Genomic DNA, 20,706 nt, shown 5'->3' with positions numbered 1-20,706 from the left:
AAATTGGTTTTCGTCCGAAAGCAAACACCATACATAACATTCTTATATTGACATCAACTATTGAATATACCTGGAAACAGCGGCAATGCACTGTCTATTGTGCCTTCATAGATTTCAGTGCTGCTTTTGATTCATGTCTTAAGGAACAATGTATGGAGAAAAGTTAGTGCTTGGAAGATACCCCATGAGCTGCCAAAAATGTTAATGCTCCTTTACGGCGATACCTCGGTACGCATCTGCTTAGATGGTAAGGGAAGACTGTCTGCTCCCATAAACACATGTCGAGGGGTTAACCGGGGGACGCATAGTTGTGGCTACCCTGTTTAACCTCTATCTAGCTTACATGTATTTGAATTTTATTGATGTGTTATCAAGCCCTGTTAAGGTTGGTACAGTATTGTTAAATTGGCTTGCTTATGCAGATGACCTTTTACCTTTGGACCATACCCCCAGTGGCCTACAAAACGTGTTAAATGCGCTATCTGATTATGCAAAACTAAATGGACTGAAAATAAACATAGAACAAAGTAAAGTTATGGTCTTTAGTGTGCAGACAATCAAGAAACTCTACACCTGGGAAATAGAAGGGAAAAAATTGAACAAGTAAAAACATACAAGTATTTGTGAGTTGTAATAGATGATAAATTAAAATGGGATGCATATTCGAATGCCACCTAAGAAAAGGGTCTAAAATCCTTTAATGCAATAAGGTCATTTATTGGGAGGAATGTTGGATTTTCTGTGCATGCAGTCTTGTTATTATATTCCCCAAAAATGTTACTGTTGTTACCATATGGTTGTGAGATTTGGGGCCATAATCGACTATGTGAACACCAAAAAAATTCGAATCACTCTTGCTAAGGAAACTATTTAGAATGCCAAAGAGCATATAAATTGAATACATCTATTTAGAACTAGCTGTCCCCGGCCATGCGTGGCTGTGGCTCAGTCTGGTTAAATGGAAAAGAAAGAAAAGAGAAAGTGCACATTTCTAATATGTTTAATTTCACAATGCTTGTGGGTAGTTTTTAATGGCTCTGGTGGTTTTCCAAGTTGGGGCAGTTTAATTTCCCCACCAGCACAACACATTCCTTTCATTTCTCCATTAAATTTCAGAGCCTTGCAATAAGGACACACTTCAGCCATGGTGCTGATGAGAACATGCCGGCTGAAACTATAATCATCAGCTGGGTTGTACCGGAATGCAAGGCGATATTAATCGCATGATTGCTGAGCACGGAGTTGTGTTTGACGATGATTTTCTGTTTCTTGTTGATGTCTGTCAGCCACTCTCAGCCTGTCACGTTCATTCTGTTGAGAACGAAGCAGATCTGAAGCTGCAGAACGCGATCGCCAGGCTCCCAACCGTGTATCCTGAAGTCTGGCTGCACGTCGCTCTGCTGCTTCCCCGGCACGTATTTGAGCCATTCTAAATCGGAAACATTGAAATGGAATCGTAAAATGTTTAGTATAGTGTGTGTAGCTTTTACGTACAACAGATGGCGCTGTTTTTCAGTAAAATATATAGTATAGCGTGTTGCTTTTACATCCAACAGATGATGCTGTTTTTAAGAAAAAGCATGTTTTTACCTGTCACAGGTGTGACATCTATGTATAGTAGGTATACAAAAACATGCGTCTATTCGAATGCAACGTTGTGTCAAAATTTCAAAGCAATCAGTGAAGAACTTTCGGAGATTTACTAACGAACATTTACATTTTTATTTATATAGATTTGGTTTAAAGGGTGTAGCATTTGTTAATTTATTAACTTAATGTTAATAGATAATGACACCATAATAGTGTCATACATGCAGGCAGGCATATATGAAGGCTGACCACTGGTGTACCTATGGTACGATAGGCAGAATGGTAAACCTGTACAACAAATGGTTTGTTGCTGCAGCAGAAAAAATGGCTGAAAAAGAAACTGCAATTTTATAGTCAGAACTGCCGCCTGATTGAATTAGCCCCCAAGAGAACCAGCGGGCAATTTTGCCACTATTGGCAAACACGTTGCGCTATGCCTTTGGCTATAAGAGCATATCCTGAACCACATATATTCATAAATTATCTGCTGATGAAATGTAATTGTTGTGAAGTGCTTGATGTTGTAGGATCACGAATAGTCAGATCACGATCAGATAGACTTTGCTGTTTATGTGAAGGTGACGAACAAGAGATACTTGAACATCTGCTTGTGCACTGTGAAAGTCTTACAATGATTTGTGCTTCCTTTCTCAAATCATTTGATAATAAGGTGGACACTAGAGATGCGTCATGGATATGGCTGTATTTCATGAACGGAGATAAGGTAAATTTTATTTATTTTATGGTAAGATTTTACTTAAAAATTATCATGATTTTCAAAAGTGTTTTCTAAGTGTGTAGGATATGCTGGCGACTGTGTATGTTTTAGTTTAACTTGTTAGTAATTGTGTGTAATCTTGTTGACAGATTTTAATGAGCTTTTAATGATGTAAAGTATACTGTTTTATCTAACCTGATGCTGCTAGTTTTGTATTAATGAATTGCCTATATTTGTAACTTTTATGATGGATATGTATTTATGTATGTTTGTAATTTGTGTTGTATATACAAAGCCTTTAGCTACAAGTATATTACCAATAAAATGAACATTGTATAATTACTGGCACTGGGCACAAAACTGGCTCTGGCATGTAACAGTAGTCTTATGTATGTACCTGCTCCCGTTGGTTTGGCCATTAAAAGGTGACATGTCACCATAGGAAAACCTGTCCAAACTGGTTCCAATGTAAGCCAGTCTAGACCCATAAGAACATGTATCTTGCTTGATTGATCATAGAAGCTCAGTTAATAAAAAGTCATGCTACAGTGACTAATATACAGGCCGCTATGCCAAAACATCAGTCTTGTGAGATAACACTACCTATCATGCTTGTAATACATGTCATGCCACAGTATGCAATGGTTGACAGCACCAACATGCCAGTCTAGCCAGGGAATGGCACACATGAACTTGCCTTTACCCAAAAATACAGTAAAACATGCAAAGTCAATAAAGGATGCGGCAAAAATGCTCCAGTGATCCCCAGTCTCCCAGGGCATTACACACACATGCATCCTCTTTCACCCACCGGTCACTTACCCATACATCCCTCACACTCACTCACACTGGATTCACCACACATGCACACACCAAAGCACACCATTCAAACACACAGTACCACATATATGCTCATTCACCCACCAGTCACTCACTCACTCACACCTTCTATTACATGCACTCATTGCAGTCTCTACACAGGCACACACCCCCCCACCCAGAAAATTCAAAAACACGCCATCAACATACATACTCATTCACCCACTAGTCACTCACACACACATTCTCTTACATGCATTCATTGCGTTCTCTACACAGACACACACCCACCCATCCAGGACATTCGAAAACACACATCACATCACTTCGCATTCACTCACAAGTCACTCACACTTTCACTTGCATCCACTCATTACATTCTCTGCACAGGCACACACCCACCCACCCAGAACATTCAAAAACATGCATTACATCACTTCTGATTCACCCACCAGTCACTCACAACATCTCTTCCATCCACTAATTTCTTTCTCTACACAGGCAACACCCACCCACCCAGAACACTGAAAAACACACATCACATCACTTCTCATTCACCCACCGACCAGTCACTCACACCTTCTCTTACATCCATTTATTACATTGTCTACACAGGCACACGCCCGCACACACAGAACATTCAAATACACACTCCACATCACTTCTCATTCACCCACCATTCACATACATACAACTGAAACGCACTTCATACATGCAAAACACACATCATATTACAAAAAAAAACATTCTTATCTTATTCTTGCAGCTTTGGCCTGTCGTTTCAGGACCCCTCACCTCCTGTGTGATGCTTACACACAGGAACACAGATGTTGAGGGAGAAGGGGTTGGAGCTGAATGTGGCATGTGGCATATGTCACTGTCAGCTCCAACCCCTACTGAGTTCCTCCCCGGCCCAGCCTTCAACCTGATGGGTGAGGACTGGGCCGGGGACCCACCTGACCTTCTGTGGCGCATCCACCTCCCACGCCGCAGGAGGGCCCTCTACATCAGCAGCACCTGCTTTTTTCGGGCAACAAAAAATATTTTTGTTCAGTATGTTTTTACTTGTTTTTTTATTTGAGGTCGCAAGGGTGTCCCAGGGGTTGCCCTGTGGATCCTATCGGGTCGCAGGTGTTACCCCTGGCAACACCCAAATGACTTCCTTGCCCCATGGACACCACATGGGGTTCATGAGTCAATATATATTCCAGTGTGCATGGGGGGTGGCTGTGTCCATCGTACCCACAGCCAGCGCCTTATTCAGCTTGCATGTCCCCTACAACACCTGACTGGGTGACCTCTGATGTAGCTCCATAGGCATACAGGTATGAGGGTAAAAAGCTCCTGCATCACTGCACCCACAGCTCTTTCAGATTTGGCCCCCCTGTTTGTGCAATGCCCACATCAAAGCCCACATGTTCTACCTAAATGCATTTTATTTTTCTATAAAATAAATAAATATGCATAGCATGTGTTTGTTGTGCTTCGATAGACAAGGTTTGTTGCATATACTTTATGATCGCACTTCTGCATATGGCAGGCACCCAGCGGTCTACTCTTGTGCACCAGCCACTTTGTGTACTGTGTAGTAGTATCCTTCAGATAGGCCAACACTGAATGTTCCTGTTTGTTTAATACAGCTGCCGTTTGCTTGGAAAGAGAGAATTTGATACATATAACTGAATCTTCATTAGAATTGAGTTGACAGTGTCTTCGTTAATGAATGAGTTGTTGTTACTAAAATCCAACCTGGCAACCCTGAGGCCAAGCGGCTGCTTCCGGCGATCAACTGCATTTCACATCTGGGAGGTGACAAGACAAATAAGGTTGATTGTCCTCGCCATCCATAATCAGCGGCTCCTAATTTGCATACTGTAATTCAACTGCTGGCATCAGCTGTGTGCTTCTAACCTCACAATTAGACTGGAAAAGCTCATATTAATTCAGGGTGCGAGGTATCATTGCACACCCCCAGCTTTAACCCTGATACAAGTTGCGTTTGTGTGTGACCTTGAAATATTAATGTTGTATATTTTACAGCTTAAGTGTTTCAAGCGTTAGTAATGGCGCTTTATATGCACTGTATACTTGCACATATGTATTTGCCAAGGTAGCACATGTGTTGGTTTTCCTGGCAAGCTAGTAACATTACTAATATATATATATTTGTAGTGACTTGATATGTATGGATTGAAAGGGCAACCACTTTAAAGTCTCTACCTATAGTGTCTGTTGAAAGCAGTCTGTTGGTGGGGTGAGGTGGCAGGACAGAGGAGGGACTGATGCAAGGATCTTCGCTGAATCAGGTGGCAAGGGGAGGGGGTGGAGGGCAGAGGTTAGCTACATAACACAATGCCATCACTTTGGTTTGGGGTAAAAGTATCTCATTTCCACATCTAGGGCTCGGGCTTGCGGCTTCGACAAAGGGGGACACTCCACTCATTATTGCGTCTAACATGAGTTAATACCCTTGAAAGGCAAGCACGTTCATCATTGACATAGCATGTATGTGATCTTCATGGATCCCGTTAACCCTTTGAGTACCCTTAGGAAATGGAAATGCATCTTTACAATCAGATTGTTTTGCATTGGTTTTCCCATGGGAACATAGGAAAACGTGTTGATGTCCGAACTGCTGTGTGGAGTTGCATCATTTTGTATGGACATATAGGGTGAGGGGCTGTTTCATGAAGCATATTTCCCATGCAGTAGGACATATTTTGGGGCACCAGCGTCATGAACGGATTTACAGTGGCAAAGCTCATGTGTATTGGGGGCACATACACCATGACGTAATTTCAAAGGGCTCTGCTGGCATTTGGTTAGAAGCATAGTGGCAATGCTCTCATGTATTAGAGAGGCACCAACATTGTGAGTCTGATTTCAATTGCAGCAATGTCAGATACTGAAGTACCAGCATCATGAACATGCTTTAAAGTGGCATTGCAGACATATATTTGTGGGAACATACCACCACATCTTTCTGTCACAAACTAAATAAGGTCCAAACTGGTTTGAAAGTAAATGACAACAAATGTCAACAGATTGTTTGAACACCCATGTTAGTATATGTTTACAAAACACGAGGTGTTTAGGTATGGAAGTCAACAACATGGAAATAACAGCACAGGAATGTAAAACATATCACGATGATAAAGATATCCGCACTTCCTTTCATATTTAACAAAAACAACATGTATTTACTGTAGACAGGGCACATTATGGAAAGAATAATTTTCTAATCCCTCTGAAATGCAGTATAAAAACTATGGGCCTCATTAGGACCCTGGCGGTAAGGGGTTTGCGCCAGCGTTAGCTGCGCCGACCCCTTACCGCCAACTACGAGTTCCCATAGCGCCATGGTCATTTTTCCGCCCGCTTTTTGCGGGCGTAAAAATCCATGGCGCTATGGGACCTTGGTGTTAATTACGCCACCGTAATTTACGGTGGCGTAATTAACTCCTTCCCCACTCCCATTATACCCTATGGGGCCGAAATGGGAATGGGGAAGGGTAAATGGGTCAATGGGGACTTACCGCCCCGCCGACCTCGGAATGGGGCGGTAAGTCCACCATCCGCCATGGTGTAAACGGACTTTACGCCATGGCCGGAAAGTCCGTCGATGGCGGAAAAAATCCGCCAGGGTCGTAATGAGGGCCTATGTGTTAAAGATGCACACATCTTGTTATACTGCATTCAATACTCGGGGTGTGTGGGGCGTGGGGGGTCGGGGGCGGGATGTTCTCGTTTCTGAAAGTCGGAGCCGCGGTGGCAGGCATTAACCAAAACTTACATGTCAGCCACATCCTTCCTCTCCACCGCTCAGAAGGGAATGCTTTCCAGTAGGATCTCATTTGCTGCTAACATAAAAGCATTGGATTCCTGTGGTATCGTCCAGCTTTAACACCTGCTAAACGCTGCCAGATTCCATAGGAATCCATTGTAAATGCGACACAACATAGGTACATGCCCTGCGGAATTTACACTGGTTTGCATTGCAAAGTGCAAATAATGCATGTACACCTGGTTATGCCTGATTTTACATTCAATGTTTGCACTTCTTAGTGAAAACAAGCCCTGCATTGCACTTAAGTACACACGTTGCAGATCCCCTTCGTGCAATTTACACTATTTTCAAAATGCAAAGTATTTTTGTTTTTTGCACTACACTCTTTGTAACAGGAAAGGATACATCGTTTGGCTTTCATTGACACCTGTCCAAAGAATTATTTTGGATACATAACACATTGCCCTTTTGGTTTGGGGGTAACTGTATCTCGTTTCCTCATTTTGGGCTACGGTTTGAGGCTCTGAGATGTGGATGGGCACACACTCGATGGAATTCTGAGTGCCTCACATACGTGGACTCTACTCCCATTATTTCTTCTAACGTTAGTCAATAAAAGTGAAAGGCAACTGCAATCATCGTTGACAGAGCATTTATGGGATCGTCATCTAACATGTTTAACCCTTTGAGTATCCTAAGGAAGTGTATACGTATTTAACAATCTGGTTTTATTTGTTGCATTGGTTTCCCTGTAAGAAAATAGGGAAACACGTATTTTGTTGATGCCCACAAGTCTGGATGTTCACCATTTGTTTATGCACATAAGGCGGGGTGGCAGTTTCATGAAACAGATTTCAAGTGCAATACGGACATAATTTGGGGCACCAGCGTCATGAACGGATTTAAAGTGGCATTGCTGATGCATATGGGAGCACCTGCATCATGAAGTGATCTCATATGGCACTGCTGGTATATTTGGCACACCGGAGCTAAGATAAAAGTAGTAATTCCGACAGATATTTTGGGCATCAACATCAGTAATATGACTATTAATAGCAATGCTCTCATATATCCGAGGCACCAGCATTGTGAGTCTGATTTCAATTGGAAACAACGGCAGATATTGGGGCACCAGCATGTTGCACATGTTTTAAAGTAGCAATGATGATATAAATTGGGTGCAGAAGGACCATAACAATAATGTTAAGTGGAAACGATGACATATATGTAAATACATATATATGCAACCCAAATTCCCTAAAAGTGGCGTTCAGTCTACTATAGTGGGTGCTTGTAGAGGTCAAGGGAAACCATGGGTTTATGCAGACACTGCTGTGTTGGGTGAAGAAAGTGACAGAATGAAACGCACTAACTCGCCCATACAGCAACCAAGAGTACAAGCACTCAATACCAAAATAGTGCTAAAACATTTAGTAATTAAACATATTCTTTAAAATAATAAAAGTCAGCATGGACTTACACAACTGGTTATAGATGCCAAGGCCACTGATGTAGTGCCACGCATTCCATCCCTTCACAGGGACTTTGTCCAGTTAGTTTTGCAGCCTAAGGCTCAGGGCTATTTTTAAAACTTACTTGAACCGGAAACAGAATTCCAAATCAATCTGATCATGTGACCTGTTAGATTTCATCTCTAATGAGATTTAACAGGGCTGCCATTTTAAGCTAGTCATAAACAAATCTATCTGGCGCTGAATAGCACCTTAAGTATTTATAATATTCAGATTCATGTACCATTATTAATATATTCCGTTTCCACTATGAGTTTACACGTAAATCTTATATGAAGCCCAAAAGATGAACTATCTATATGATAATATCCACCAATGCAGTGCATCCTGCACGGCTGCAGTTTTAACCGCTACAGCCTGTTAAAGCCAAAAGACTCACAGCAAAATGATCCAATCGCATTGAGGGATTTCGCAAACATGTAACCCAAGTGGGTGATCGATTACGAGCGGAATGCTAATATCATTGCATCCTGTCAGAATTTCATCTCTCTCTACTCATTAGGTCCCGCCCAAGTGGGCTGTAACTCCCATTCTTAAATTAGCATTTAGCATACACATTTTCACAAAAGAAAACAAATCATCGTTCTACAATGTCTTGCCAAATACAATTGGGTGAGACCAACATTGATAAAAGAACACACGTTTGAGTGTAATTTAACTATGAAAATGTCTGCACAGAGACTTTTAATGTTTCTTAACTTGTATTTGGCAACACATTGTAGAACGATGATTTGTTTTTGCATGCTGCCCTAATATCTTTCTTCCGGTCCCACTAGCCATGCTCTTCAGCTATGCCCAGTGCCCACGGCCTTCTGCTGTGTCCACTATGCTTATTGCTCCAATAGGTTTCCTTTTGGTGCCTTTCGTTTTGTCCCCTTGACATATTGCTCACTAGGTGCCATGTCTGCTGTACATATTCCCCCAACATCTTTCTTTTGGACCTACTAGGTGCCATGGGCGTTGGCCGTGGCCACTATGCATGTGTTTCAGGCCCACTAGCCAGGGCCTTCAGTCGTGGCCACAACTTTAGGTTTCATTTGTTCACACTATACATAACCTTTGGCCACTTGCCATATTGCACCATTTGGTTCCTAAAATAACCCAGTAGCTATAGCCTTTCGGCCACACCCATTACCACCCACCTCACTGCAGCTGTAAAATACCCCTTTTTGTCTTAATCTCATTTTTGTCACTCTCTCTTTTTGAAAGAACTGTTTTCCCATAACCGTGGTTATCAATGTACTACAGATGATAATGGTTATCAGTAAACACACATAAGTAACCTCAGTTATCTGTCAAAAGCATGCAAAATCCCATACTCTTCCCTGCACTCCCAGGCACTCACCAAGGGCCCCCCTCCTTGTGCCATGCTCCCCACACTCCCTTCAAGTTCTTTTTCCCTCCCTAGCCCTCTCCTATTCCCCAACACTCATCATTTCATCTGAAGCAATTTCATTCCCGATTTAGTTTTCTATCATAACCACAGTTATTTCCTCTGGATAACCCCAGTTATGCAAACATGTTTGAGCTCTGAACTTAATCTCCAGTCTACCTCCCAACGTCTCAATTTCACATGGTGGCCTCTTTCTACCTCCCCACCTCTAGCCAGATGCCATTTCATCATTGTCCTCCTCCACACAGCATTTTTCCACTTTTCATTTTTGGCTAACCCTGGTTATACCCATTATAATCACGGTTATCTCCCGCATCGTGCACAAAAAAAGTAATGGCGACATGTTCATTTCTGGATTGCTTTGCTAATGCATTGTGGGACACATATATAGCTATATATTTGGGAAAAGGGGGCACCCCCTTCTCCGTCAAAAGTTAACAACTACTGGGAGGAATAACCCCGGACCCCTCCTGGAAATGTAATTAGCCTCTCTCAGCTTTTCTGCTGCAAAGCGCCAAGACCAATATAAATGTTTTAATGAGCAGGGCCACCCGAATATTTTAAAAACTACTGGATGGATTTACCACAAACCAGTTAAAGAAATTAAGTCAATGCTTTGTGTCCAAATTATTCCATGTTTGGTCCAAATCTGCCAAGTGGTTTTCATGCACTTCTATTCAAAAGCTGGCCTTTTTCTCTATGGGAAAATGCATGCAAGTAGGCTGAAAACATTGTTTTTATTTGTTCTTAATTGCCTTTTCAATTTTTAATGAATCATGTCTAGTTTCTGGGGCTCTTGATAAACTATTTGTTTGGAAAATGTCATCCAAATCCATCAAGCAAGTCAAAGACTTATTAGCCTTGCTCAGCCTCTTTATTATTATGCTACTTATTGATCGTTAACCTAGCATTGAGAAGCAACAGAGCGCTTTACAGAGCTATACACCAATACAGATACATAATGGAGTGCTTCACAGAGGTGTACAACATTGCAGATGCGTAAGGGAGCGCTTTTCAGTGGTAACAGAACAGATATACATTGCGGGTTAGGATACAGAGGGCACAGAGGAGGGGTACAGCTGTACCGGGTGGCGTGGAGGAGCGGGCGGGCGGCTTCTAGCGAGTCAGGTGGCGCAAGGGGCGACGTAATGACCTAGGTGTTGAGGAGGAAAGACTCTTTCAAGAGGTGTCTCTTGATTCCTTTTCTGAATTGTAGGAGAGTGGGGCCGAGTCTGATGACGACAGGGAGTAGGTTCTATAGTCTTAGGGCATAGGCAGAGAAGGCTTGTTTTCTGGTCCTTTCCTTTTTTCAGCAACAAATTTCAAGTCTGCAATTTTTCCTGGAAAATGTCATCCAAATCCATCCAGCAAGTCAAAGGTTATTAGCCTTGCTCAGTCTCTTTATTATTATTATTATTATTAATATGCCATTTATTGAGCGTGGACCTAGCTTCGAGAAGCAACAGAGCGCTTTACAGAGCTATACACCAATACAGATACATGATGCAGTGCTTCACAGAAGTGTAAAACATAGTAGATACATAACAGAGCGCTTTTCAGTGGTACAACAGAACCGATATACAGTGGGGGTTTGGATACAGAGGGCACAAAGGAGGGGTACAGCTGTACCAGGTGGCATGGAGGAGCGGGGCGGGCGGCGTCTAGTGAGCTAGGTGGCTCGAGGGATGACGTAATGATCTAGGTGTTGAGGAGAAGAGACTCCTTGAAGTGGTGTGTCTTCGTTCCTTTTCTGAATTGTAGGAGAGTGGGGCCAAGTCTGATGATGACAAGGAGGTTCCATAGTCTTAGGGCATAGGCAGATAAGGCTTGTTTTCTGGTCCTTTCCTTTTTTCAGCAGCAAATTTCAAGTCTGCATATGTCCTGGCTTCTGATGGTGGGCTGTCTACCATAGATGCTGAGTTTCTCTGTGAGGTAGCTGGGTGACTTGAGGGAGACTGCCTTATAAATAATGCAGCAAGATGTGAAGGTAATTTGTGCGGGCAGTGGAAGCCATTGAAGGTTGATGATGGCTGGGCTGCGCAGACCCTTGATGAGGTGCGTGGCTGTGTGTAAGTCACTTCTGAGGGGCACAAGGGAGTTTGACGGGAGGCCTTTGAGGAGTGCATTGCCCTCATCCAAGTGGGATAGGACCAGTGCTTGAACGGTGGATCAAAAACTGTCTGCAGGGAGGAAGGGCTTGACTTTTTACAGGGGGGAGAGCTGATACCAAGCTGTCTGAGTATTCCTAGCTATATGTGTCTTGAAGGAGAGGTGTTTGTCAATGTGGAACCCGAAGGACTTGGTGCAGGAAGTGAGCTCAGGTGTAAAGCCCTCAGAGTTCATGGTTGATAGCTAGGTCTGTATATCTGGGTGTTCTGTGTTGTTGGGGAGGAGTAGGAATTCCGTCTTGGAGGGGTTGAGCTTTTAGTATGCACTGGACATCCAAGACTGGATCAGTGATAGACAGGTTTTGAGCCAATGGATGCCCTTGATGGAGTTGATCTTGAGGTGTGTCGTCGGCATATTGGTGTATGTGGATGTTTTGGGTGTCAAGGAGGGCTCCCAGCGGCTCCACTTGGCTCCACGTGGCAATCTAGAGGAATCCATCTGAACAAACTGACTGTGGTTGGTGAGGTAGGACTTGAACCAGTGTAGGACAATGTTGTTTATCTCCATGGGCCGATGTAGGGTGTCCATAAGCACATGGTGGTCTACTGTGTCGAAAGAAGCCAAGAGGTCGAGTAGAACCAGGAGGCAGTGGTGGCCGTTGTCAAGGATGTTGAGGGCATTGTCGGCCACCTGTATGGTTGCTGTCTCCGTGCTGCATCTGGGTCTGAATTTGGAGGAGATTGTTGTGTCAATGTGTTGCTGCAGTTGAGCGGCTACCACTTTCCCGAATGATCTTACCTAGGGATCCCGAGTGGGTTTCTTTAGTAGAGGGAGGATTTGTCCTGTTTTTAGGGTCGATGGGAAGGTGCCATGAGTTATGGAGCTGTTGATGATCTCCAGGTAGGAAAGGAACGCTTCTGTGGGGAGGGTCTTGAGGATGGATGCTTGGAGGATGTCATCTGTATACAATGTGGTGTTGGGGGTTGCCAGGGTTTCTAGCAGGCCCTCTGTCGAGAGTGTCTTGAATGTTGTCCAGGGTTTGGAGATTTTGCTGGGAGGGACCATAAGGTGGGTCTGTGGATGCAGAGCTGGTGTCTATGTCCTGGTGCATCTTGCTGATTTTGTCGATGAAGAAGTTGTTAATGGCAGTGTATTTTTAGATGGAGTGTGGTATGGCAGGGTTGGTTAGTGGATTGATGCACTCATTGACTGCTTTGAAGAGGGCTGCTATGGTATTCTGATAGTAGGAGGCCTTGACTTTGTTGATTAGTTGTCAGCGGGTTGCTCAGAGTTCCTTGACGAGCACCAGGTCAGATGCAGTCCTGGAGCCATGCCAGGTTTACTCTTGTTTCCTGATTACTTTTTTTGCTGAGTTTCAGTTCTTGCCTTTAGCCGGGTGCTGATGGTTTCTGTTTGCAGGTGCATTGCTTCATAGGCGGGTGTTGGTCAATGTAGGCTGACAAGGTGGTGTTGAGTGGTTCCATTAGAGAGTCGCAGTTCGGGTGGGGGTGTTCCATCCATGTAGGGTGTGGGTTGGTGAGGTGTTCTGTAAGGACTTCCACTGGGAAGTTCTTGAAGGACCTGGATGTTTGTCTGATGAGTTTCTGCTGGGAGTTCTTGACTGGAGTGCTGTGCAGGATTTTGAAAGTCACAGCTAGGTGGTCAGACCAGTGAAGCGGGAGAGGAGAACTGTAGGGGAAGGAAGACAGTGCAGTGATGATTAGGTCGAGGATGTTACATTTCTCATGTGCTGGGTATTGTGTGTGCTGTGTAAGGCTGAGGGTGTCAAGAAGGCTGAGGGGAGCTTCCTTCATGGGTTTGGTGGCCTTGTTACCAGGGAGGTAAAAGTCTCCTACTAAGTAGTTGTTTGCGTGCTTGAGGGTCATAGTGGTGACCAAGTCGGTGAAGTCTCAGATGAAGGCAGTGTTGGGTTGGGTGGTCTGTAGAGGAGATGGAAGGTACCTTTGTATGTTGGGGAGAGCAGGAAGTGGCAGGAGAGGACTTTGAAGGAAACGATGTTGTGGACCTCAAGTCTGGTGTAGGGCCACAAGGTCTTGTGTATGACTGCAAGGCCTCCACCTGTCTTGTTCGGCCAGTCTCTGTGTTGGGCGCTGTAGCCGTCGGGGACAAGGACATCTAGGATTTAGGTGGAGGTGGGTGTTAGACAGGTCTCGGTGATGAAGATGGCATCACTGTTGTGTGTAGTGATTAGGCCTACTTCTTGGGTGATAGCTGAGCGGACGTTGGCAAGCATGAAGTTTCTTTTTGTGGCTGGTGAGGGGGTGTTGATGGGCTTGAGGCTGATGTGGGTGAGATTGCTGCATTGCGGAGTCCATGCCTTAGAGGAGGGGTTATGTCAGTCAGCGTGTGCTTACCTGTTGTTTGAGCATGGGTTATGGCCCTAGGTCCTGCCAGTCCAAACAGATCCAAACAGGAATTGCCCTTTTCTTCGTATGCCCATGAGTCTCTCTGCTGTAAAAAGCAGCAAGGCCCATTCTCTGTTAAATATTTTCAAAAACTACTGGATGGTTCTACCCCAAAAACATGAAGAACATTAAGTCAACAATTTGTGTCGAAGTTGTTTCTTATTTGGTCCAAATCTGCTAACTGGTTTTTGCGCTATGGCTTTTCAAACACTGCACTTTTTCCCTAGGGGAAAGAAATGGGCTGAAAACTGTGAAACTGTAGTGTTTTGTTTTCTTAATAATTTTTATGGTTCCCAAAATGTGCAGTTAGGGTGGCCCTTGACAAACATTTTGTTATGTGAATTTCATCCAAATCCATCTAGCAAGTCAAAGGTTAATAGCAATCGAATTTTGGGAAGAAATGGATGCTTTTTCATTCCTGAAAATCCTGTCAGCCTCTCTGCTGCAAAGCACCATGTGGGATATAGCTATCATTTTGGGAGAAGGGTTCACCTCCTTCTCCATCAAATATTTTAACAACTACTGAACGGAATAGCCCCAGACCGCCCCAACGCTTCATGCCTAAGTTGTTTCGTATCTGGTCCAAACGTTTTGTTTGCACAAATTCAACCAAATCCATCATGTGACTCAAAAGTTAATAGCAATTCTTCTTCCCTTCTTCAAGCAAGAAGGGTAAATGAGTGAATTAATAGGAGGTGGAAGGCCTGAAACGGTAGGAAGTGGAAGGAGTAAGAAGAGAGAAGGTGGACAGAGAGGAAATGGGGAAAAGGTGGAAAAGGTTTAGGGAGTAAGAGGAACACAGGGGGAAGGTATACAAAAATAAGAGATGGAAGATGTCTAGGGAAAAGAGATGAAAGGAGTAAGCAGGGGAAGTGGAGGGAATATAGATAGGTGTGGCCATAGGGAGAAGTAGAGAGACGGTGGGAAAGAGTCTCCCCCCAGTAGGTTGGGTGGAAAACCCACGAGGAAGGAAGTGCAGAGAGAAAGTTATCCTCAAGAGATAAGGTAAAGATAGGCTTGCAAAGAGATTATCAGATATTTTAAAAGAAAATTAGTTTCGAGGGAGGCAGAGGGGAATGGGCAGGCAAGCCCAAGGCCTCACATGGGGATGTCTAGAAAAGGTGGAAATATGAGCATGTGGTATGTGGTGAAGCAATGAGCAGCTACAGGATGAGAGACCAAAGAATGTGGGTGCAGACGTGGATCTATCCCTGCTTTACTGTGATACCCAAACTACAGCTCACTAACTGACCCCCAATGTGCCCAAAACATTCGCGAATTGCTTGTGGTCTTGTGCAGAAGGAATGTGATCTTGCAGTTTGAACTGGGTTGGCACTTTTTGAGTGTGACTAAGCCCGATTTGCATATGGTCTTTCCAGTTCTGTAACGGCATGGAAGGCTGAAAAAGTATGGTCTAGAAGGTAATACATCAACCTTCAGTTTTGCAAATGTCACCTGAGTAGGAAAAGTATGGGTTCAGACCATGCTGTACGTAGTGATCCAAATTACACGTTAGTCAGGATGCCTGAGGAGGTCACAACAGGTCTGGAGCTGCTTGTGGTACCTTGCAGAAGGCAAGTGATCTAGCAGTTCAAGCTGGTCTCCCCCATTTGGGGCAGGTATAGCTTGGTTACAGCCTTTTTGTGGTGGGGCCAAGCCTGATTTTCACATGGTCTTTCCACACCAGTGATGACATAGCTGTCTGAAAAGATCTGGTCTGGAGGGCGTATTTAAAGCCTTCCAGCCATCAACCTTTAGTTTTTCAAAGTCAGTGGGATGTATATGCCAAGACAAAGACTACTTTACCTAGAGACCCAAGCTGCACCTCACCTATGATGCTGAATGAGGCTAAATAAGTCTGGGTTGCTTTTGGTTTCATGTAGAAGGGCTATGACCTAGATTTGCACATGGTCATTCCCCTTCTGTAAAACACATGTCATGATGAACAACTGAAAACGTGATCTGGAAAGTTACCTAGAGCAATGCCATAGGTTATGTTTGATTTAAAACCTTTCAGCCATCAATACTCTGTTTTGCAAATGTAAACCCCAAAGGGGCTGCATCTTCTCAGGAATGGATTTCGGGCAACTAGAGACCCAAGTTAAGCCTCACTGAAGATGCCCAATGTGTATAAAACATGTCTTGTTTGCTGTGGTTAGGTTCTTACAAAATGTGGGTAGGTTCCCATGCGGACCACCATGCACGGGAACCGACCCATAGAACAGGTTATTTTCAGGCGAACGCCTTACCTGTTTGCGGGCAGCTTGAGAGGTGTAGAGAAAGGGCCATCCTCTCTGGAAGCCAGAGTTCTCCGCCTGGATGGAGCGCTAAGGCTACCAGAAAGGCCAAGTCCAGGAAAAAACCTTGCAGGTTCTTGAATAACGTATGCAGCCCAGTGACGCAAACATGAACAATGCAGGCAGAGAAGTGAAACAAAAGGAGGTGAGAGCTGGAATCAAGGAGCAAAGCAATAGAGAGCGGCAATCAGGAACAGTACAAGAAGGACTAATCAGGAAAGAGACACAACGTTAACCAGCCAGTAGGCAGTTTAACAGCATCAAACAAGGAGGAACAGAGGCAGGGAGGAACACAGAACAGGAAAAGCAAGAAAGAGTGCTGTGACAACCGAGAAAGTTGCGACGAGCAGCTTACCTGATACACAGAGCTTTTGCTCTGAATGGGATAATGCTCTGCCACATACATCTTGCGCTACATGATGAACATAGGAGCCATCTTGTGGTTGGCGGATGTTCACCTTGCAGAGCTGTCTCTTTGTGGTTGGCGACCCTGGTCCACTTATCACAAAGGGACCAGGGTCGGGAACAAACCCTGACAATTATTTGGTGGCGTTGGCTGTTGGTAGAGGGGCTCCCATACCTTTGCTAATATGCCACTTAAAAAGTAGAATATGTACAACAACAACAAAAGGTAAATCAAATTGCCCAAGTGTGGAATGAGCATCCATTTAAATGTTTACTTTAATCTATATGTTTTTAAAAAATATGTTATGATATAACAGATAGATCTTTCCTATGTAAACAGTGCAAGAGATGTATGTATAAATTGCCTTGAAAGAGAAACTGTACTCATAGTTCTTAAGTTGCCCCTGGCCTTTGGAACATCTTCTTGGGTACCAAGGCTTGTTTTTTCAGTATTTATAAACTGTTTATAGTTTATCTCATAATACCTTACGAAAGGGATGCAGAAAATGTTCACTCTGATTCTATATAGAACAGTGGTTTGGGTACATACAGCACATTGGGAACATGTTTCCTTTTGGCAGCTTAGTACCTCAGAGAACAGTTTCATCATATAACAATAAAATATTTTCCGGTTGAGAGTGACAGGTAGTTGGTCCAATGAAACGTTAGTTAGAGTGCATGCTTTATAGTTTGTCTGCAGGGATGGATACACGATTTTCTCTGAAGTGTTACAGGTCAGATGAGTTTTGGCATTATTCTGTGTCAGTCTTACTTAGAGGGTATATAATTCTTTCTTGCCAAAGGTGACTCCTACGGATACTGAACACTTTGACAGCCGTACAGGGCCTCCTGTCAGTGCAGGAACTGAGGTGCAGGTGGAGGGTGAAAAGGGATATGATAAAAGTCACTAGGCAAGAAGATACATTTGGTTTCACAATTGCACTCTGAATGGTGCAAGGGAGCGATAGCCATCGGCTGTTGGTATTAGGATATTATTTTCATTGGCTACATGGTTTTTAATTCTTTTGGCATAAAGAAACTGGTGTGGCACATAAAAAAAGAACATCACCGAGAAATGCATAAATGGTGATGCAGACTGAAATGTGCAGGCCATGTTAGGTGACTGTTTATCAGAACAGTAATTACAGTACACCGGCTTTCACTGACTCAGTAAACCCAAATACTTTTGAGCAGCCGTTCATTTGAAAAGTGTTTGGTTTTAAGTTGAAGGTGTATTTTACATTTAGAAAATAACAAATATAATTGAAGAGACATAACTATGTTTTTTGATGTATACTACGGTAATCCTGACAAAGATTGCTTGGTGTTGATATATATTGTTATGTTGCTTGTCTATCAGACCAGCAAAGATGACTGAATAATGTTGAAGAAGAGTGCACTGCTAGCATCTGTTAGAGGCACACCATCTTGATGTTGCATTACTGAAGTATCTAATTGGATATTGCCATTGGATAACCAAGCGGAGTGTGCAGCTGAGTGTTTGTCGGTGTTGGAGGTATACGCTGGTTCCCTGGACCCCTTTGCTATGTGTAGTGTTTCTACACTTTCTACTGCTGGACACTCTGTGCTGTGGAAACAACTCTATTTCTGCATAGCCACTCACGCAGAGCATGAGGCGGAGTGTGCAGCTGAGTGTTGGTGTTGGAGGTATACGCTGGTTCCCTGGACCCCTTTGCTATGTGCAGTGTTTCTACACTTTCTACTGCTGGACACTCTGTGCTGTGGAAACAACTCTATTTCTGCATAGCCACTCACGCAGAGCATGAGGCGGAGTGTGCAGCTGAGTGTTGGTGTTGGAGGTATACGCTGGTTCCCTGGACCCCTTTGCTATGTGCAGTGTTTCTACACTTTCTACTGCTGGACACTCTGTGCTGTGGAAACAACTCTATTTCTGCATAGCCACTCACGCAGAGCATGAGGCGGAGTGTGCAGCTGAGTGTTGGTGTTGGAGGTGTACGCTGGTTCCCTGGACCCCTTTGCTATGTGCAGTGTTTCTACACTTTCTACTGCTGGACACTCTGTGCTGTGGAAACAACTCTATTTCTGCATAGCCACTCACGCAGAGCATGAGGCGGAGTGTGCAGCTGAGTGTTGGTGTTGGAGGTATACGCTGGTTCCCTGGACCCCTTTGCTATGTGCAGTGTTTCTACACTTTCTACTGCTGGACACTCTGTGCTGTGGAAACAACTCTATTTCTGCATAGCCACTCACGCAGAGCATGAGGCGGAGTGTGCAGCTGAGTGTTGGTGTTGGAGGTATACGCTGGTTCCCTGGACCCCTTTGCTATGTGTAGTGTTTCTACACTTTCTACTGCTGGACACTCTGTGCTGTGGAAACAACTCTATTTCTGCATAGCCACTCACGCAGAGCATGAGGCGGAGTGTGCAGCTGAGTGTTGGTGTTGGAGGTATACGCTGGTTCCCTGGACCCCTTTGCTACCTGTACTCTTTCTACACTATCTACTGCTGGAGACTCGAAAAATCTCTATTTTTGCATAGCTACTCACACGGAGTGTGAAGCGGAGTGTGCAGCTGAGTGTTGGTGTTGGAGGTATACGCTGGTTCCCTGGACCCCTTTGCTACCTGTACTCTTTCTACACTATCTACTGCTGGACACTCTGTGCTGTGGAAACAACTCTATTTCTGCATAGCCACTCACGCAGAGCATGAGGCGGAGTGTGCAGCTGAGTGTTGGAGGTATACGCTGGTTCCCTGGACCCCTTTGCTACCTGTACTCTTTCTACACTATCTACTGCTGGACACTCTGTGCTGTGGAAACAACTCTATTTCTGCATAGCCACTCACGCAGAGCATGAGGCGGAGTGTGCAGCTGAGTGTTGGTGTTGGAGGTATACGCTGGTTCCCTGGACCCCTTTGCTATGTGTAGTGTTTCTACACTTTCTACTGCTGGACACTCTGTGCTGTGGAAACAACTCTATTTCTGCATAGCCACTCACGCAGAGCATGAGGCGGAGTGTGCAGCTGAGTGTTGGTGTTGGAGGTATACGCTGGTTCCCTGGACCCCTTTGCTACCTGTACTCTTTCTACACTATCTACTGCTGGAGACTCGAAAAATCTCTATTTTTGCATAGCTACTCACACGGAGTGTGAAGCGGAGTGTGCAGCTGAGTGTTTGTCGGTGTTCGTCGTTTTCGGAATAGCGAGGAGTTACATATTCTTGCACTGTTATATTTCTCTGTGAATGCGGCAAGTGCCAGGTTTGGGACCGTCTTTATCTTCGGCTTTACTGCAACTTTGTAAGCTTTTAGGTTCTGCATTTGAACATGCCTGGAAAAGCAACGTCTAAAAATAAGCATTATAACCTACGTCAATCCAAACCCTATAGGTAAAAGCTCTGGGTATCGCCGTGAAGAACGAGTTGCCACACCTAATGGAAAACACACCAAAAGTAAAGTAGCATATGCCAATTCGTCTCTAAATGTTTGCTTACCTCCATCCATTAAAACCCCTGAGCATATTACTGATTTTTTTAAACCCGGTAAACCCGAACCTTGGTTGGCTTCAAATAATGAATGCCTTACCTTCCTTGGCGGTTGAAACTCACAATAATAAGCCACACATGAACATCAGTTTGTCGCTTGTGAGCTTT

At 44.0% G+C, this 20,706-nt stretch overlaps 1 long non-coding RNA gene across 1 annotated transcript in view; it reads right to left on the bottom strand.

Annotated features, from left to right (window-relative positions):
* Positions 1-959: 959 nt before the first annotated feature.
* The window catches only part of LOC138504706 (uncharacterized), a 220,757-nt gene continuing 201,010 nt past the window's right edge, over positions 960-20,706 (bottom strand). Inside the window, exon 3 of the long non-coding RNA XR_011279914.1 lies at positions 960-1,429. This is a non-coding gene — a long non-coding RNA (uncharacterized lncRNA). The remainder of the gene's footprint in view (positions 1,430-20,706) is intronic.

Source organism: Ambystoma mexicanum, chromosome 11 (assembly GCF_040938575.1).
Source record: "Ambystoma mexicanum isolate Mex_15411 chromosome 11, UKY_AmexF1_1, whole genome shotgun sequence".
In the NCBI taxonomy this organism is placed as follows: Eukaryota; Metazoa; Chordata; class Amphibia; order Caudata; family Ambystomatidae; genus Ambystoma; species Ambystoma mexicanum.
Note: the sequence above shows the minus strand (reverse complement) of the source record. Positions and strands in the feature narration are given on the sequence as shown.